The sequence below is a fragment of the Hyperolius riggenbachi genome, chromosome 12 (genome assembly GCF_040937935.1).
Source record: "Hyperolius riggenbachi isolate aHypRig1 chromosome 12, aHypRig1.pri, whole genome shotgun sequence".
Taxonomy (NCBI): Eukaryota; Metazoa; Chordata; class Amphibia; order Anura; family Hyperoliidae; genus Hyperolius; species Hyperolius riggenbachi.
This window is the reverse complement of record NC_090657.1, coordinates 3,422,634-3,443,627: the sequence shown is the minus strand read 5'-3', so window position 1 is coordinate 3,443,627 and position 20,994 is coordinate 3,422,634. Positions and strand designations below refer to the sequence as shown.

Sequence of the window (20,994 nt, the reverse complement as noted above, 5' to 3'; positions counted from 1 at the left end):
ATGTCCTACGCTGAAAGCTCAGTTCGCAGCCGCCGGCCTGGGGTCCTCGTACTGTGCAAAGGATGATCTGATGACTCCTTTGTTTGCAACATGTATAGCATGTAAGTGACTTTAATTAAAAGATCATTGCCATGTTGTACCCTGCATATAATGTTTGAATTGTGCTATTAACCTTGCTTGCTGCACAACTGCTGACCAGGTCTTATTGGTTTTTAGTTAAATGGATAATTTCATACTAAGGTTTTTAGTGATGCAGTGTTATGAATAAAATCTATAATTGGAAAAATATTTTTTTTTTTATACCAATGTAGTATCCACACTACACTTACCTCATAAGTTTATTTTCACCTCGTTATCACTTTAAAGTGACTCAAAGATGAACAAGAAAAGATTTATACATACATGGTGCTTTCTCCAGCCCCATCCGCACGGATCGAACTCCCCCCCCCCCCCCCATCAGCCTTCGTCTTCTACACTGGGTCCCATTACTTCCTCCAGACGCAGTTAGTTGAACGCATGCACAGCGCCTCCCTTATGCATGTTTCTGCACAGTATGAAGGGAGCGCACTGCGCTTGCTGAGACTGGCCCCTACTGGCAGAAGTAATGGGACCCGGTGTGGAAGAGGGAGAAGACTAGGGGCAAGGGAGCAATCCGTACTGATGGGGCTGGAGAAAGCCCAAAGTATGTATAAATCTTGTATTATTATTCGGTTCCTAGTTTCTTTAATATTGAAATACAATCATATTCATTATTGTTACAGTTCAGACTCCACAGTGCACATACACCTATATGCATACCTCCCAACTTTTTGAGATGATAAAAAGGGACACTTAAGCCACGCCCCTGCCCACACCCCCACCACGTCACACATACCATAAAGATTTCATAAGAAAAATATGTTTTATAATTTAAACCACACTGGTGCTCCGCCGGCAGCCCCAGGTGAGTAAAACTTTTTTCAGAGACTTAAGTGTCCCTTTAAAGGGAGGGTTCACGGATAAGATAAAAAAAAAATACAAATCCACTTACCTGTGGCTTCCTCCGGCCCGTGGCAGGCAGGACGTGCCCTCGACGCTGCTCCACAGGCTGGCTTCCAGGTCGGGTTGTTCTGCATTCCAACGTGCGCCTCACGCCAACGTCATCGGACGTACTCTAGGCTGTACTGCACAGGTGCAGAACTACTGCACCTGCACAGTACAGTCCGTAGGACGTCCGATGACGTCAGCGCGACGGCGTGAGGCGCAAGTTTGAGCGCAGAAGAGCCCGACCTGGAAGCCAGCCTGGGCAGGTCGGGTGAGCCACCGGATGAGAACGGGAGCCTGTGGAGTGGCGTCGAGGGCACGTCCTGCCTGCCACGGGCTGGAGGAAGCCCCAGGTAAGTGGAGTAGTATTTGTATTTTTTATTATATCACCATGGATCTTCTTTTTAAATGATACCTGAGCCCAAATGAATGAGAAGGGAGAGCAGGCATGTATGGAGAGCTGTCCTGATGCTCACCACTCCCACAACCGGTCTCAAATCTGCATCCCCACTCCCTGCTGGCTCGAAATTCCTTCCATCAACCTCTTCCCGGTCTGACAGCGTTACTTGCGCTGGCCTGGATTTGCGCGACCTAAAACACGCACAGGAGCACTCTGCACAAGTCACAATGACGCCATGCACAGAGTGCTTGTGGTCATGCACTGTTGAATGCACATATCCAGGCCAGCTCAAGCGTAGTAATAACCCACCCAAAGGACCAGGAAAAGGAGGGCATGTGGAGCACACAGAGACAGTCTGGCGAATGGTAGGGGTAATCGGTGAGTATCAGGACAGCTCACCATACATGCCTGCTCCCCCATTTTTTGTATTCATTTGGCCTCTGGTATCCTTTAAATAAATAAGAAAAATAGCCTCCATATCCCTCTCACATTATTTAACAATGAAAACATATATTTAAAAGTCTAACATTAGTGAGGCAGGATAATCCACACTAAAAAAAATGCTGTACGAATAGCATGAACTGCACATGACGGTATGGGTTTTCTAACACCTTTGCCAAGGAAGCCATATGTCCACGCAGCAAAGGATCTATAACTTGTCTTGCGCAATTTCCTGCAAATACAAAGTTGAAAAATATTATAAAAAAAAAAATTCATATGAATTACAAAACATTTTTACATAATGTCATTAGTAGGGTTGAAACGCTATAAAAATCCACAATATAACAGTACTTTAAAAATGCCACGTTACAACGGTATCACAGCAAAATGTTTTACACAATTATTTGGACCCAAGCATCCCCCTTACATTAAATAAGATACACGCACGCACGCACGCACACACGTTAGCCAGATGTGCCCCACTCCCTCTGCATAAATATGCTTAAGCCACCTATAGATTTGGCCGCAGGGTAAAACTGTAAAACCTCTCACCCTGCTCCTGCAAAAGGCCTGGTGGCGTGTAATACTATTCCCATCCATTACGCCATTGACACTATTAAACGTTTGTATTTGGTTTCAAACTATTGCTGGCAGCCAAATTACAGTGATTTTATAGTAACTTACACACTGTCTTTTGTCACCACCCAAATTACTCAGCGCCACTACAGTCGTAAGCCCTATTAGCCCTAAAAATCAACATTTGTTCCCCCTCTCTTCCTCTTTGTGTTCCCTTTAGGTGTCTCTCTGTGTCCCCCTGGGTCTCTGTCTGTGCCCCCTCTGTCCCGCAAACTGGCAGTGCTGGACATACCTTCCAACACAAGTCCAGCAATGCTCATCTATCCACTTCACCTACTACAGTCTCTAATAAATGGCATACTTCCTGTATGTCATTACAACCAATTTGTAACCAAAATTGGTCACATGCATCGATCAAACATGCTGGTAAATCTAGGAACGACATGCTACATTGGGTGCACAGAGTTAACGCCATGAAATATCTATTAATGCGATAAAACACGCATGGCCGAGCCCCAAAACACCACGACTGGCGGCGACGGACTGATTACCGGAAGTCATAGCGCCAGCACAGAGGGTCCGGATAGGATGGCAAGGGAGTCCACATTGATCGTGGGGCTTGAGGAAGCCCCAAATAAGTATACATAAGGGCCAGTGTCACATCTCAGCTGAACAACTTTACAACTTTTTTTTATTTTATTTTTTATTAAGAACTTTTATTTTATTATACTTACCCTTGCATCACTTGTATTTGGTGCCAATGCTTCTGCCTCACAATGATCCTATATTTGGGGGGGGGGGGGGGAATTTTATATATATATATATATATATATATATATATATATATATATGTATGTATATATATATATATATATATATATATATGTATATATATATATATATATATATATATATATATATGTTTTTAATCAATGTCATTTCACACCTACAAACCTCAAAAGATTCTTCACTATGTTCATTTTCTTCATAAACAATCTCATCATTGTTAAATTCATGAGATTCATCAGATATGTCTTCATTCTCGTTGTTTCTGTCAGACTCCGAAGATGCATCGGTAACTGAGTGGGAACATTTTTTTTTGTTGTTGTTATTGGAGAAAGATTTGCTTAAAAGAATCTTGAGGTGAATACAAAAAAACTTTTTTAAATTACCTAGGGCATCTTCCAGCCCCTAGATATTTTCCGAACCCATCTTTCCAGCTACGGTGCTCCCACCATAAAGCCCGCCAGCAGCTCAGCGCTTCTGCGCATAAGGTCAGGGTCGGCCACACACACGAGCATCCTCATATCAGTTGCAAACTGCGCAGGTACAGCACACACCTGATGACAAGGACGCACCCAAGCACTGTCCCCCCAACGAGTTCACAAGCTTTACGGGGGGTGGAACACCTGAGCTGCGAATAGGTACTCAGAAAACATCGAGTGGCTGGAAGCCCAATGCTGGGAATACACCATACGTTTTTTTCAGAAGATGGAAATGATCTATTAAACCATATAACATGTCCGATCATTTTTCTAATCGATTTCTCATACAAGTGAATGGAAATTTATAAGAAAAGATCAGAAAACCGATTGGAAAATCGATCGAAAATAAGATAGGACTTTCAATCAACTGAAAAATCTCATTGTGCATTCCCAGCATAAGGAAAGTAAACATAGCTTTTTCTTTTCACCTCATTAATCCATTTAAAAAAAAAAAAATCTTACCCTGACAACTTTCTTCCTCTTCTGCACCGCTGACTTCCATTAATTTAAAGAATTCATTATTTTGAGGGAAAAAAAAAATTCAAATTGCAATCACCTGCAGTATAAAGGAGAAAAAAAAATTAAAAAAAACTTTCCATACAATGACATTTAAACACACACATCTGTGAGGAATTTCTAACTGGTTAACAGCCACAGTAAAATTTGGGGGATGCTAAGCTGGAGTGAGTAGCAAACAGAAAGGGGGGCATCGGGCACAACGGCGGAAAAAGTGGGGGGGACAGTCAAACCCTCATCACCTGCCACATCCGCTCTTCCCCTCCAGCGAATTGTGCAGCGGGCAGACACTTAAGGCAGCGGGCAGGGGAGCAATTACTCACCTCTTCCTTCAGCGTTCCAGTGTGTGTACCACTGCTCATCACTTCCTGCAATGCTGCCCACTTCAGCAACATTGAGGAAATGAAGAGTGGTGCTACGCACTATGGAACACCGAAGGATGACATGAAAAATTGCTCACCCGTCCGCTGCCTGACGTGTGTGTCCACTGCATAATAATCTAGAGGGGAAGAGCAGACGGGGGACCCAAATGAGGGAGGGTACGACCCACCTCCCTGCTGCTGTGAACGCTGTCCCCCTTCCTGGCTGCTACCCTCTCCATGCAACCTGTAGTAAACTATACTACCTAGAGTTGGGGCATCCTCACAAATTATATATACATACATACATACATAGATATTAAATGAAGAGGGAAAGAAGTATAGATACTGAAAATTATCCCATACAACAACACACACACACACTTTTTTTTACACTCTCAGCAGAGTGACTTTGTGCTAATGGGAATGTGAGGACCCTACTCGTGCATGCCTAGTACAGTTACACCTGTACATGGGAGCACAGCCACAAGAAAAAATAGGGTCATGGGCAGCAATGGGGCCTAAGTATGTTCATGACACCCCAGATCCTGTCCAACCTTTTAGTACAGGTAGACAGGTGCCCCCTCCCCCTTAGTGTAGGTAGTCAGATGCTGACACCCCCCCCCCTTACCCCAGTATAGGTAGCCTAATGCTGTCCTCTGTTGCCCCCCATTAGTATTGGTAGTCAGATGCTGACCCCCCTCCCCCTTTAGCATAGATAACCAAATGCTGCCCTCTTAGTATAGAGGTAGCCTGATGCTGTCCCCCAAAACCCCCATTAGTATAGGTAGTCAGATGCTGACTCCCCTTGGCCCCTACCCCTTTGTTAAGGGGATCAGATGCTTTCCCTCCTTGCACACCATATATATGTGCCAAATACTGCACCCCCCGTATAGGTAGTCATATGCTGACCTCCCAGTATAGGCAGCCAGATGCTGTCTCCTCTCGTGTCACCTCCACCACCTGCAGAGGAAGGAGCTAGTGCGGTTTTCTTTTCCCCCCCAGGAAGCAAAATCGCTCACCTCTCACCAGGCTTCCAGCGCCGAGGCTTCCTCTGTCCCTGCTCTGTCAGCCGCCGCCGTGCATTGCTCTCTCATGCTGGCGATTCCCCTGCATGTGACTCACCGGTAACATGCCAGCAAGTCACATGTGAGGGAGACGCCAGCAGGAGAGAGCAATGCACGGCGGCGATTGACAGAGTAGAAACAGAGGAAGCTTCGGCGCTGGAAGCCTGGTGAGAGGTGAGTGATTCTGCTTCCGCTCTCTGGGGAAGGAAGAGGGGTCGGATGGGTAGGTTGGCGGCGGCTGAGCTGATTCATCCAGCCGCTGCCCACCTCAGGAAGCCGCTCGGCGCTGCCCAGGTGTCCAGAAGAGAGCCTGCATGCAGCTTACTACTGGCAGCTGCAGGCACGGCTGATGATTCACGGAGCAGTTCTCGGAGCTGGTGAAAAGTGTAGTCAACTTGTCACCACCCGCCGCCCCTCAGATGCTGATGGATTCTGGCATCCTAGGAACGTGCCTTGGGGGCCTTTCCCCAAATCCGGCCCTGATGAAATGTGTTTCTGATATCCACATCTAACACGTGATGCATTAGGTCTCGCCTGTATAGTATTGCTGAAGCAGTTCTCACCTGTGCAATGCTACAGGAGCTCTCACCTGTGTAATGCTGCGGGAGCCCTTACCAGTGTGTAGTGCTGCTGGGATGCAGGAGCTTTCACCTGTGTATTGCTGGAGGATTGCAGGTGGTCTGAACTGTGCAGTGCTGCAGAGATGCAGGAGCGGTCATCTATATGGTGGTGGAAGGATGCTGAAGCTCTCACCTGTGTATGAGTGCAGGAACTCTCACCTGTTTATTGCTGCAAGAGTGCAGGAGCACTCACATATGTAGTGCTACAGCCCTGTGAACTCTAAGTTGCTGCCTATAGTTTTCATCATTCTATTTATGTATTAAAATTAATAACTATTTGTTCAAATAAATTCACAATGCACTGCAGTAACATTTACAAACATGACAGAAAATGACATCATACTATCAGTTTGATAGTATGATGTCATTGTATGTCAATGTGGGTTTGTAAATGTTACTATACATTGTAAATTTAGTGCTAAAGATTGATTTGAACAAGATTGTGAATCGAATCAAAATCACAATTTCTGACAGAAATCGTGCAATTCAATCTTTTCCTAAAAACGTTGAGTCCTATACAGCAGTATATGTAATCAGGTATGCCCCCCAACCCCCTCCGCTGGCCAGCGCTTACCTGCCCTCCTCCTCCACCACCATGTTGGGATCCCCAGCGTTGACGCTGCATGCTGGGCTCAGAGAATTCATATCAGCAGCAACCTGCAGTGGAGAGGAGAGCGGTGGCCTAATAAAAGCACACATATGCACCGTTGCTAGGCCACCGCTCCCCTCTTCTATGCGAGTTGTCAAGGATATGAAGTCTCTGAGCCCAGCATGCAGCGTTAGCAAGGGGAATCCTACATAGTGGAGGATAGTAGCTAATCGGCGGCCTGGAAGAAGATGGCCAGGCCAGAAAGGAAAAGGTGGAAGGTACGCACCCGGCTCTCTTGCAGCGGCTCCTCTGGCCGACTGCATGCTGCTCTGTCTGCATAGGCCAGCATAATTTGATGGTATGGCGGCGCTGCACGGGCAACGTACGGTGCACTATTTTAAAAACTCATTCATGATCTACCAAATAGTCCATCGCAAACTACTGGTAGATCGCAATCAATGCAATGGGCACCCTGGCCACACACACACACACACACACACACACACACACACACACACACACACTGCACACACACACACACTGTACACACACACACTGCACACTCACACACACACACACTGCACACACACACACACACTGCACACACACACACACACACACACACACTGCACACTCACACACACACACACACACTGCACACACACACACACACACACACACACACTGCACACACACACACACACTGCACACACACTGCACACACACACACACACACACACACTGCACACACACACTGCACACACACACACACACACACACTACACACACACACACACACACACACACACACACACACGCACACACACACGCACACACACTGCACACACACTGCACACACACTGCACACACACTGCACACACACACACTTTGTAGTAGAATTTTAACATTACACAGCACATTACAAACATATCAGCATTTACAAATGAAAAAACTCAGTGAAACTCCTTTCATCAGAAGACACTTGTAATCTGAATCCTGACTGGAATGCTGCCCTTTTCTACTTTGCAATTTAGCCCAAGAGGGGGGTGACAGGGGGGACTGGGACAAACAGAGCCTGCTAACGATGTTTGATTACACAGAACAAAAGGGAAAAGATTACTTACTTGAATCTCCCTCAAAAGAGCCCTCTCTGCTGCAGTCCGTGCTCTGTGCAAGGGTGAACTGTGCTGATAAGGATGACTCCAGCGCGGCAGTACAGGCAGAGACAGCTACGACAGGCAGAGACAGCTACAGCACAGCACCACGTGGGTTATCTTCCCGGGCTTCCAAGCTGTCACACTTTTACTACGTCAGCTCCCTCACTGATCATGTGCGAGATTTGAAGCCTAGCGCGCGCTGCAGGGAGGGATGATCAGAACACAAAGACAGTTGGAACTGTCCCTGCCACCTCCTTGCCACCACAAACATGGCCGCCGCCAGGAAAACACATTCACCAGCCTATTCTTTTACTACAGGGTGGGTAAGAAAGTGCATTACCTACCAGTTTTCATTTAACATTACTAGTGTAACCTAATGACAGTATGGTTGTTTAGGCTGGAGCTCCTCTTTAAGTCCCCTTGGTTTCAATGTATTCAATAGATATATCCATTTAGTTTCTCTATGTGATACTTCCTTGACCATATCCCCTCCCCTCCATGGTCTGCTCACCTTCTCTACTCCACAAAATGTAAGCAACGAGGGGTTTCTATTATGTACCTCTTTGAAGTGGGCTGACAGCGTATGGCTCATCAGTCCCTTCTTTATATTTCTAAGGTGTTCTCCTATCCTTTCTTTCAGGGGTCTAGTAGTTCTTCCTACATATTACAACCCACAGGGGCACCACGCCACATAGACCACATGTTTATCATTACAAGTAATAAAGTCCCTAATTTTGATATCTTTACCATTAGAGTGACCCCTAATCTGTGTAACCCTCCCAGACCTTGCCTCCCGGCATCCCTTGCAATCCCTGCAGGGGTGGAAGCCCGGGCGTTGCCACCCTTGGAACCTCAAAGGTTCCCTCTTTGGTTCCACACAACTGGGGGCCAGAATATTCCTCAGGTTTGGAGCCTTCCTATATATAAATCGGGGCCTAGATGGTAGGATTTTACTCAGTTCTGGATCCGATAACAGTAGCTCCCAATGCTTGTGCACAATATACTCCACTTCTTTATATTGACTATTGAATTCCGTTATGAATGCATGGTTATATACTTGGTTATCTCCTTCCCTTTTCCTTTCCCTTTTTAACAATTCCCTTCTATCTATCCTTCCAACCCTCTCAATTTCTTGGTCCAAGAATCCTCCTTCATATCCTTTTTCTATAAACCTATCCCTAAGTATTCTCGATTGGGTTTCAAAATCCTCCATATTGCTACAGTTTCTTCTCATCCTTGTGAATTGTCCCCTAGGTACATTATTGATCCACCTGGGATGGTGCCCACTGTGAGTTGCAATATATCCATTTCTATCTGTTAGTTTGAAATGTGTTTTCACCCTTATAGTTTGTTCCACCACCATCATTTGAAGATCCAAGTAATTTATTTGTTGCTTATCGTGCTCAAATGTTAGCCTAATATTTAGTGAGTTTACATTAAGGTGTTCCATAAAACTCCTCAGTTCCCCTTCAGTGCCCCCCCACAAAATTATCAAATCATCGATATACCTTTTCCAGGTTATCACCCCTTTAGGTGCTTGTGCCAGTATCCCCTCCTCCCATCTACCCATGTAGAGGTTCGCTAGACTAGGTGCGAATCCCACCCCCATAGCGCATCCTCTATGCTGTCTGTAAAATTTATCCCCGTGCCAAAAATAATTCTTATTTAGTGCAAATTCCAACACCTCCAAAAGGAATTCTATCTGTTCAGGAGGTAGTTCTCCCTCTTTCTCCATATAGTATTTGACTGCCTCGATACCCTTATCCTGAGGGATACTAGTATAGAGAGACGCTACGTCTGCTGTTACTAACCATGTACCCTCATTAATTTTCATTCCTTCCATTTCTTGAATTGCATGTTTTGTGTCCTTTATGACACAAGGCAACTTTTGGACCAAGGGCTGCAAAAATTGGTCAAGGTATTGCCCCAATCGATGGGTTACTGACCCTATCCCACTCAATATTGGTCTTCCCGGAGGATTGGTTGCGTTCTTATGTACTTTAGGGACCTGGTAGATGACCGGGATTTTTGGGGCATTAGGGATCAAGAATCTAAACTCCGCATCTGTTAAGCATCCCATCTCCACTCCTCTTTTCAAGAGCTCTCTTAGTTGTCTCAAATAGTCCTGTGTGGGATCTCTCCTCAACTGTTCGTAGGTATCTCGATCTTGGACTAATCTATCTAATTCCTTCCTGTATTGCTCTTTGTTTAGAACCACCACTCCCCCCCCCCCCTTTGTCTGCCGGCCTAATCACCAGACCTTTAGTTTCCAGCAAATTTCTGGCCACCTGTTTAACCCCAGGGTATTTCTTCTCTGGGAGGTCCCTAATCTCATTACTCACCATTTTCTTAAATGCTCCAATCGCCTGAAAGCCCGTCTCCTGCGGATTGAATGTGGAATTGTTTTTGAGATTGGTATGTCTATACCTATTAGCTGAATTCTGAGTGGGTATACTGTTAGCTCTTGTAGTAGGCCCCTCCCTCTTGAGAAAATATTTTTTAAGGTTAAGTTTTCTGGTGAATTTTTCTAGATCAATAAATGTAGCAAATTTGTTAATCCCCTTTTTTGGGGCGAACTTCAACCCTTGGTCCAATGTTACCAATTCTCTTTTACTTAGGTGTACACCACTGAGATTAAATATTCCTTTTCCTTCTACTTTCTCCTTATTTTTTTGACACTCCCTTCTTCCTCCCCTTGTCCCCCTTCTGCTCCTCTTTTTCCGGGAAGGTAATTGGCACTTTAGTAGTGGTGTTCATTGGGGTGTGTTACTTTAAGAGTTATAGGGAGGGGTGTGGGGAGTGGGGGGGTCTGAGAGGGTGTGTTATATATAGCCAATTTTGGCTTCGTTAATTCACGAGTTTAAATTTGGACCTGGTTGTCACTTTGATAAGGGAATAACAATGGTATCTGTGATAAAAAGAATGACATTGTAAAGATATGATATATGTATGTCTAGTAACAATGTAGTGGTTGGTAATGTGAGAGCTGTACCCAGGTTGGCATCCGGGGAGGCTGCTTATGAAATGCGCAATGTTTTCTGCAAATTGAGCTAACTTCAAATAGCCAAAAAAGGTCCACGTACAGATTTGCTCCAGTTTCCAGGGTAGCCAAATGCGCTGAGCGGATTGGTTGCTGGAGGCGGAGCGGAACTGGTGAGGGGTGATTAGTATGGACGTAGGAGGAGAAGGCGGGGATTGCTCAGGACGCGATGCTCTAAGTTTCCATGGAGACTGAGCGCCGTACACGCGCTGACTTCAAGGGGCGGAGCTGAGATGGCTGTGGGCAGGCCGCTCTGACGTCGGGTAGGGGTGGACTCGGCTCTGCAGAGTGTCTGGTGGTTGCCGGGGGAACGGAGAGGTCATTTCCGCCCTGGGATGGCACAGGCATTGGATAATGGGTAAAGTCACTTCCGGGGGTAGGGAGGAGGGATGATCTTCCGCATAGGGTATAAAATATTTTTTAATATAGGGCCGCGCATGCTTCTGAGGAGTCGCATTTAGCGACGAAACCGGTCAAGCGCACGCGGCCAACAAACTAGCAGGCGTGGGGACGGACGTGGCAAGCGGTGGGAGGCAACACAGCGCAACAAGCTAACCCGGCGGCCAACGTTTGGGGTGGAGCCCAAAAAAACTCTATGTGAACAACCTCAGCCTAGCTTGTGAGTGTGCAATCTTTTTTTATAATTAAAAGTTTTTTTACAATTTTACGCTTTGGGAGCTCTGGTATGTCTCTTTTGAGGTGATTAAAAGACCAACAGACAGCAGTTTTGGAATTCGGGAGAAGGTTTCCGGTGAAAGGCAGGGGGCGGCCAGATGACCCCATAGGCGCTGAAGACCCACTTGACTGAGGGTCATAACATAGCGGTGAGTGGCCACTGCGTGGGGTGTGGTGGTGGTTTCTTGCCGAAGTGGGCACGGCTACCATTCCTGAGTGGAAGCGGAGAGCAAAACCTGAATACTAGCTGCACACAAGAAATATCTGTTGGGACTTTTATGAGCGCAGCTAATTTGTACAATATTGGACTTTTAGGAATTTTATAGCAGCGCACCACCGATTGTTTTACCACCCTGTAAATTTATATCAGCGCAGTGTTTTGAGATTTTATACTCAATATGCTTGACCAAAAAACAGCAGAAAAATAAAAACACAACAGTTTCTTTATAAATCTCAGCTTCTGCCGCTCCTGTATGTAATCTCTTCTGTTCTTTTGCAGGACCGGTCTATTGCCAAAAAAAACAGTCTATTAACAGGTACTTCTTCTAAATCTTTCAACACTACTGGTAAATGGACATATTAATCATTTCTCCTTTCTTTCACAGGAATCCAGTCGGACCACTCTTCCCATAGGTAAGTATTTCTTCCAATATAACTTCACACTATCTTGTGCACCACACATAAAATAACCAAAACAAAATGGCTTCTTGCATTTATTACTTTGGTAAAGTCAGTAAGCTATAAGAGGTTAAGATAGGCCTCTAGCAGACAGGACAGTAGTTCATTTCCTTAAGCAGATTCACTTTTCTCTCAATCTCACTATCTCTTAGTCTCAGGCCTAGTATATGGGTAATATGCAGTTTCTGTCTTTCATAACACAACTGTTTTCCCATTACAGCAACCATTCAGGCCACTTATAAAAATCAAAATAAAATACAAGTGAGATTATATTCATCACAGTAGGGAGGATAATTCTCAATTCTCAGCCTCCTAACACTACACTTCAGAAGTGGGGGATATTACCAGAGCCAAATTTACTGTAATTAAAAATGTTTAAAAATCTTTCTTGTGGCATGCTGATTTATCAACACATTGATCACATTTCATACGTGTCATCTTGAACGATTTCTTTTCCAGCACTTCAGTGTCAAGAATCACTGGCTATCATCTGTCTGGCTCTCTTTCCTCTGTCTGAAATCTCTCTCCTTGCTTTCCCACTCCTTGTCAGCTTTACAGGACTGATGGCGGAGCTAGTCTACTTTAGGGGACCCAGCGCAAATCCCCATAGACAATTGAAACTGTGCTGAAAACGGAACGAAGTTCCGCTTTCAGCTTGTTTAAAACCCCACAAGTTGTATATCCATGGAAAGCTAAGATTCTGCTCTAACGAATTCTGGCCCTTTCGGTGAGAAAAAGCTTAAACTCACCGTGCAGGAAGCGCAGAAAGTCCGCAATCGTGGCTCCGTCGGCCATTTTAGCTGTCTGCTGCTGCTGTTTGTCTCCCTCCTCATTGGAGGGATTGTTAGCTGGGGGCGTGCCAGGAAGAAAAAGTGAACTCCACACGCCACCCAGTGGCTGAGTAATAAAACATAAGTTGCTCTGAACTTGGGCATGGGAATAATAATGTATTATAATACATTAATACATTATTATTAAAATAATGTTATTTATATACACACACCTGCTTTAGTGGACTCACTGTCCCCTTGCCCGCTCGCTTCGCTCGCTGGGCTGCGGGCTCGGTCCTCGCTTCGCTCGGACAACTTTTTATTCCTACTCTATGTCCACATGGATAGTGGAGATTGCACGCACACCTGCTTTAGTGGAGTCACTGTCCCCTTGCCCGCTCGCTTCGCTCGCTGGGCTACGGGCTCGGTCCTCGCTTCGCTCGGACAACTTTTTATTCCTACTCTATGTCCACATGGATAGTGGAGATTGCACGCACACCTTAATTATTTTCATTATTTTTTTTATTATTTCATTAAATCCATTTCTTGTATTTTTTCAATTTTTAAATTACAATGACAGTTTTCAATTCAAGAATTACTTGTATTCCACAGCCACTAGGTGGCATGTGGAGTTCACTTTTTATTCCTGGCACGCCCCCAGCTAACAATCCCTCCAATGAGGAGGGAGACAAACATCACCAGCAGAGCTAAGATGGCCGACGGAGCCACGATTGCGGACTTTCGGCGCTTCCTGCACGGTGAGTTTAAGCTTTTTCTCACCGAAAGTGCCAGAATTCATTAGAGGAGAATCTTAGCTTTCCATAGATATATAACTTGTGGGGTTTTAAACAAGCTGAAAGCGGAAATTTGTTCCGTTTTCAGCACAGTTCCAATTGTCTATGGGGATTTGCGCTGGGTCCCCTAAAGTAGACTAGCGCCCTGATGGCTGGCTTATCTCATGGAGGATTGAAGAATCATCATGGCTCAGTAATTTTCTCCCAAAATGTCAGCTATCGCATCGTCTGGCCTGCTTCTTTTCAGCTGTGCCTGCTGCATCTTTCCCCTTCTCCTGTCTGCTCCAACTGCCAACTCAACCCCTCAGAAAGCTGTTATATCTTCCCTAACGGCTCCCCTGCTTGTGTATCTGGTTGCTTAGCAACCTTCCCTCAGCCATCAGCTCTGCCTACCCACACATTACACATTACAGCTAAGGGAAAAAATGCCCTTACTTAACAAACCTGTGTCAGCAGTGCCTCTATTTAAAGCTGCTGACCAGGTAATAATATAAAAATAAATAGATCCCCCCTCTTTCTACCTGCTACAAGTGTTGTACTTGAGGTTCATATGTAACATTTACGGAGCTGAAGTGATACTGATATGCTGGATGGCATATTGACCTTGTTTTTAATCCATTCCAGTTAAAGCGGACCCAAACCAAACATTTTTTTTTTTAATTAAAAATATTTAGTTGCAGCACTCTGACACATGCAAAGATAAATAAACACTCCTTCAAGCCTATGAGCATTTCAGTGCATGCTTTTCACCCTTCTCTTTTCATAGCTAGGGTTATACTGGGGGCAGCCATTAGCAATTCCTCCATTGCCGGACACCATCTACTCCACCAGTTTGCCGGAAAAATCCCGGCAATATGAAAGGAAGGGAGGGGTTCCTCCAATAAATGTAAAATATTTTATATTTGTCATCATGCAGCTGAAAAAAGGCTGCCATTTATTATTATAATTTAGAAAATAGATTTTATTTCTGTAATCTTGTATTTATTTGGGTCCACTTTAACCAGATGTGCTTGTGATATTTAAAGTAGAACTGTTGTGAAAATAGTACCATTTACAACACATACAACTAAGAAATGCATTGCTTCTTCTCATAGGGGGGTTCTCAGGGTTGTTTATATTTGTAAAAGGACCTAGTGAATACCAGTTGCTCCATCCAACGGCAAAATTCGGGTCTAGGGGGTCTGGCCAGCATCTTTGCCTACAAACTTTTCAGGGAATGTGTTTGTAAAGAATAAAGGCCATGCTCAGAATCTCCTATGGAGACACGGAGTCCTCCAAAATCTGTTGGTAATGTCAGATTTATCATTCCTAGTTTTGTCAGCCACATAGGTTAAACCTTTTTGATGGCTCATATTTTTTTCTCATGATTTTTTTTTTTTTTTTTTTTCCACATCGTAGGATTTTAACAGTTCCTGTTTAAGGGTACAATATTGTCTCACTCACAGGATCATTATGTGAACTTATAATAATGGTTTAAAACCTTGTTATGTATGTTTTTTTTTCGGGGGCTATGGTTCTAGACCCATATGCACCATCCTTTAGTTGATTTCTTTTTACATTTAATTAATAATCTATTCATGCATGTAATTATAGTCACACACATGTCTGATTGTAATTGTATTAAATTATAGTGTATATTGACAAGCACTGTTAAATGGAGTCTAATCCAATTTTGATCAGACATGTTGGATAGAATCCAATAAATGTTGTCAATCCTAACAAAGGATGGATCTCCTGTAGATGGGCCTTGAATCATTCATAAAAATGTAGAACACATGCAGAAAGTAATTATCCAACATCTACAGCATACAATTGTTTTTGTTGATCTAAAATGACATAAATAACTAATGTATTAGCAATACAATTATGGAATTATATTGGATTTATTGTTGTGCAATACCTAAATGCATCAAATGAAAGCCCCATCGCTCATGTTGTGTAGAATATAATCAATGAATAGCTTTGAATGGCAACAAACATCGTATGCTGTAGATGTGGTTATTTCAATTGACTGCATGTGACTTTTTGAAAAGCGGATCTGCTAATACTTTTAAAATACCCTGTTTCACTTACCAGGGGATTATACAAGCCCCCAGCAGCTGTTCTGTCCTGCACCTGTACTCCATGAGCCTTAGTCTGCCGCAAACTATTTTTGAAATTTGCCGGTGGAGCACTGGCCCTGTTCACGAGTATCCTTTACATTTCCCTTCTGCAATAGCAGGCAACGCAAACAAAGAATAGATACGATTGCCAGGCCTGCACTGGCCTAAAATTAGAGCGCTAGGTACAGAATGGAGCGGTGGCGGAAGAGCGGAGGCTCTAGTTCTGGTGTGGGACAGGACACCTGGTGGGGGCTTACAGAAGGCCAAGGTAAGTTAAAGATTATTGCAAAATTGTTAGCACTTCCACTTTAAGCTTAAAAATGTGCATGCAATCTGTCTTAATTTACTACAGACCCTAAACTCTGACATATTCTTGATAGGTGACATTGGTGAAGACCAGCATGTGGTGCTGTTGTTGGAGCCCATACTTGAACAAGAAGTATCTGGTGAGTGTGAAAATGTTGACCCATGACCTTGTTTTTAGTCCAAACATGAACTTACCATGTTGTACATTTCTTTTATAGATCTGAGGACTTCAGCTGACGTGTGCACTATGGAGTAGAGTTGGGCCGAACCTCCGATTTTAGGTTCGCGAACCGGGTTCGCGAACTTCCGCGGAAGGTTCAGTTTGCGTTAAAGTTCGCGAACCGCAATAGACTTCAATGGGGATGCGAACTTTGAAAAAAAAAATAATTATGCTGGCCACAAAAGTGATGGAAAAGGTGTTTCAAGGGGTCTAACACCTGGAGGGGGGCATGGCGGAGTGGGATATACGCCAAAAGTCCCCAGGAAAAATCTGGATTTGACGCAAAGCAGCGTTTTAAGGACAGAAATCATATTGAATGCTAAATGACAGGCCTAAAGTGCTTTAAAACATCTTGCATGTGTATACATCAATCAGGTAGTGTAATTAAGGTACTGCTTCACACTGACACACCAAACTGTTCACTGAACGGAACAGGTATGCAGTGGCGGGTTCACTAAACAGGTATACAGTGGCGGGTCCACTAAACAGAACAGGTATGCAGTGGCGGGTCCACTGAACAGAACAGGTATGCAGTGGTGGGTTCACAGAACAGGTATGCAGTGGTGGGTTCACAGAACAGGTATGCAGTGGCAGGATCACTGAACAGGTATGCAGTGGTGGGTGGGTTCACAGAACAGGTATGCAGTGGCAGGATAACTGAACAGGTATGCAGTGGTGGGTGGGTTCACAGAACAGGTATGCAGTGGCAGGATCACAGAACAGGTATGCAGTGGTGGGTTCACAGAACAGGTATGCAGTGGCAGGATCACTGAACAGGTATGCAGTGGTGGGTGGGTTCACAGAACAGGTATGCAGTGGCAGGATCACAGAACAGGTATGCAGTGGTGGGTTCACAGAACAGGTATGCAGTGGTGGGTTCACAGAACAGGTATGCAGTGGCAGGATCACTGAACAGGTATGCAGTGGTGGGTGGGTTCACAGAACAGGAATGCAGTGGCAGGATCACTGAACAGGTATGCAGTGGTGGGTGGGTTCACAGAACAGGAATGCAGTGGCAGGATCACTGAACAGGTATGCAGTGGTGGGTGGGTTCACAGAACAGGAATGCAGTGGCAGGATCACTGAACAGGTATGCAGTGGTGGGTGGGTTCACAGAACAGGTATGCAGTGGCAGGATCACTGAACAGGTATGCAGCCAGGAAAAGCTAAGCCTAACTAATCTTTCCCTATGAGAGACAGACAGCAGCTCGCCCCACTCTCTCTAATGCAGGCACACGAGTGGCCGTAATGGCCGCCGCTGCCTGCCTTATATAAGGGGGGTGGGGCTCCAGGGGCTAGTGTAGCCTAATTGGCTACACTGGGCCTGCTGACTGTGATGTAGAGGGTCAAAGTTGACCCTCATAGTGCATTGTGGGGCGAACCGAACTTCCGGAAACGTTCGCCTGCGGGAGGCGAACGCGAACCACCGAAGTTCGCCGGGAACCGTTCGTCGGCGAACCGTTCGGCCCAACTCTACTATGGAGCATGAGGAATGTGAAGCTAGAGAGTTTGTGCTGCACATGTCTGATGAGTCTCACACCACAGAGCTCCTTTCGTCGCTCACATCAGAAACATTCACAGCCACAAATGTACCTTCCCGCCCTTCATCCCAATCTCATGAAGAACTATCCCGGGAAGCGTACAATAGTGATCGGTGGCCCTCAGTCACGGCAATTCCTCAGAGCACAATCTGAGTATAGGAGTCTCATGGACGACCACATGAGGTGCTTCCACGAGGACCTTGCACAAAATAATGCCAATACCAGGGAAATGCTGGGTACTGTAGGCCAAGTGGGGGAAGGCCACCGAGCTATTTTGGTCCGATTGGCCGAGGGACAAGAGCGGCAAAATGTTATCTTGAGTCGCTTGGCTCATGTGGGGAAAGGCCAAAATATTGCTTTAGGCCGTGTTGCTGATGTGCTAGAGCACAACAATTTAATTCAGGCAAGATTGGCCCATGCTTCTGAAGTTCAAATAGATTTGCTTCGGCAGTTACTTAATAAATAATTTGGCTTTACACCCTTAAAGTTACTATTGTTTTCTTTACTGGGCCTTATTAATAGTATGACTAATTGTGAAAATGTACATAAAAAAAAATAACAGTACATTATTGTGGGATGGTATATCATATGCATTCAGAGTCCTTTCCATAGTTTAAAGTTTGGAAACTATTTAACCAAGAAAGTGATGCATGCAGAGCAGAAAATAAAAAACACTATTGTGTATATAAAAGGTTCACATGCAAGCATATGTGTATACTGTAACTGTTACTGGTGTCACATAGCCATTTTTACTAATCATATGATGTCTGCATGCTCACTTTCTAGGCCTCAAATAAATCCCCTAAGCTGTACTTGCAGCATGCCAATATGTTTCTTTAAGGGAAGGTCCAAGCAAAATAAGAGTTTCACTTACCTGGGGCTTCTACCAGCCCCATGCAGCCATCCTGTGCCCTCGTAGTCACTCACTGTAGTCCCCCACTGGCAGCATGCCATGCCGACCTCGGAGGTCGGAGCGCCGCATTGCGTACATTTTTACGCATTCCAGTTGGTGCAGGAACATTAACACATACATTTTTACGCGTTAGTAAATCTATGCGTAAAAATGTATGTGTTAATGTTCCTGCACCAACTGGAATGCGTAAAAATGTACGCAATGCGTAACGCCGACCTCCGAGGTCAGCAAGCTGCCAGCGGGGGACTGGAGCAGCAGTGAGTGACTCCGAGGGCACAGGATGGCTGCATGGGGCTGGTAGAAGCCCTAGGTAAGTGAAACACTTTTTTTATTTTGCTTGGACCTTCCCTTTAAGGTAACTTAGGGGATTGAATAAAGTGAATAGTGCCAGTGACATGAACACACCACAATTCCCTTTACTCAATCCACCACACATTTCAAAAACTATAACTTCAAAGGAAATACAGAATGATGACATAAATAGAAAGTTCACAAATATTTATTGGCTGTAAGCCTGTAAAATCAGCTTTTTTTTTTTTTTTTTTTTTTAATAACATTTAAAAATGTCAACATTAACATACAACAGACGGCAACAAACCATAAAAAATTAAAACCATTAGTCATCCGACTCCGAATTAGAGTCGGAATCTTGTAGGGCCTCTTGTAGAGACCCCACTATGTCCCCCAACTGGCGGAGCAACCTCTGCACTTGAGCACGTCCTGTAAAAAAAAAAAAAAAAAAAAAACACAGATGTTACAGAAATGCTAAGCATGTCAAGTGTGTATTGAAGTAGTAATAATGTCAGCACTTACTGTTGTGTCTTTGGCGCTGGGGAGGGACAGCAGCTTGTGCTGGCTGGGGGAGCTCGTCAACATCCTGGGGGCTGCAAGGGCCTCAGGAATCGAGTCTGGTGGTCCGGCACCCTCCTCCTGAGCCTCCACCTGACCCTGCTCTGCCTGGTTTGGCTGTTCAGCCAAATCCAACAGAGGTGGTGGTTGGTCCAGAGACTCCTCCGACTGGGAGAGCTCGTGTCTTTGCCTACCACGGTGTCGCCGGAGTGGCATGTTGGCATCTATAGAGAAATAAAAACATGTTAAAGGGGCTCTTAAGTCTGTTTCCCAAAAAAACTTTTACTTACCTGGGCCTTCCAGCAGCCCCCTGCAACTGTATTGTGCCGACTCCATCACCCTTTATTGTGGTCATGGCGACTCCTGGCCCTGCTGGCATCCACTTGCGGTTTTGACAACATGAGGCGACAGGCAGGGGTGAGCCTGGGGTGCCTGGCATCTGGGTGCAAGATTTTCTCTGGCGCCTATGGGAGTGGTTAAATTAACCATGCCCAACCACACCCATGTCCTGCCTAACCACACCCACACCTTCCACCTCTTTACGTATGCATGTGATACCCCATTCCTACCCCTCTTCCATGAGCTTGCTCCTGGCTGGCTTTGGCTGCCTGAGAGTCTGCTAGTCTCTGGACTGACTCAGGCTGAGAGGCTCTGCGAGTGCGACGCAGTCACACACTGCGTATTTATGGCTGTCTGCGGCCACCCTACTCTTGCTCGCTGTCGTCGGCTCCTCCCCCGCCAAGCCCAAGCGTGAGGTGGGCTGCCTGTATCTTTCCCGTTGCACCGCACAGCCTGCCAGTGTTGCCAACCTTTCACGTTATTTTTTACTGACAAATAGTAAAAATCTTTTGTCAGTAAATTTTTAGGTGACAAAATTTCCCCACTAAATGCACATAAGAGACAGCGTTTCACCAGTAAATGCATGTAATGATGGACAGCCTTTCATCAGTAAATGCACATAATGAGAGACAGCTTTTTCCCAGTAAATGCACATAAGAGACAGCTTTTCACCAGTAAATGCACATAATAGGAAACAGCTTTTCACCAGTAAATGCACATAAGAGACCGCTTTTCCCCAGTAGATGCATATAAT

General features: G+C 45.0%; 2 long non-coding RNA genes across 2 annotated transcripts; one reads left to right on the top strand and one right to left on the bottom strand.

Annotated features, from left to right (window-relative positions):
- Positions 1 to 1,375: 1,375 nt before the first annotated feature.
- On the bottom strand, positions 1,376 to 8,204 carry LOC137540823 (uncharacterized). Its single transcript, XR_011025055.1, has 4 exons — positions 7,981 to 8,204; positions 4,168 to 4,261; positions 3,395 to 3,519; positions 1,376 to 2,096 (listed from the first exon to the last, which is right to left on the bottom strand). It is a non-coding gene; the product is annotated as an uncharacterized lncRNA (long non-coding RNA).
- On the top strand, positions 8,070 to 16,694 carry LOC137540824 (uncharacterized). The gene is made up of 5 exons (XR_011025056.1): positions 8,070 to 8,332; positions 12,228 to 12,264; positions 12,334 to 12,361; positions 16,453 to 16,518; positions 16,597 to 16,694. It is a non-coding gene; the product is annotated as an uncharacterized lncRNA (long non-coding RNA).
- The last annotated feature ends 4,300 nt before the right edge of the window (positions 16,695 to 20,994 follow it).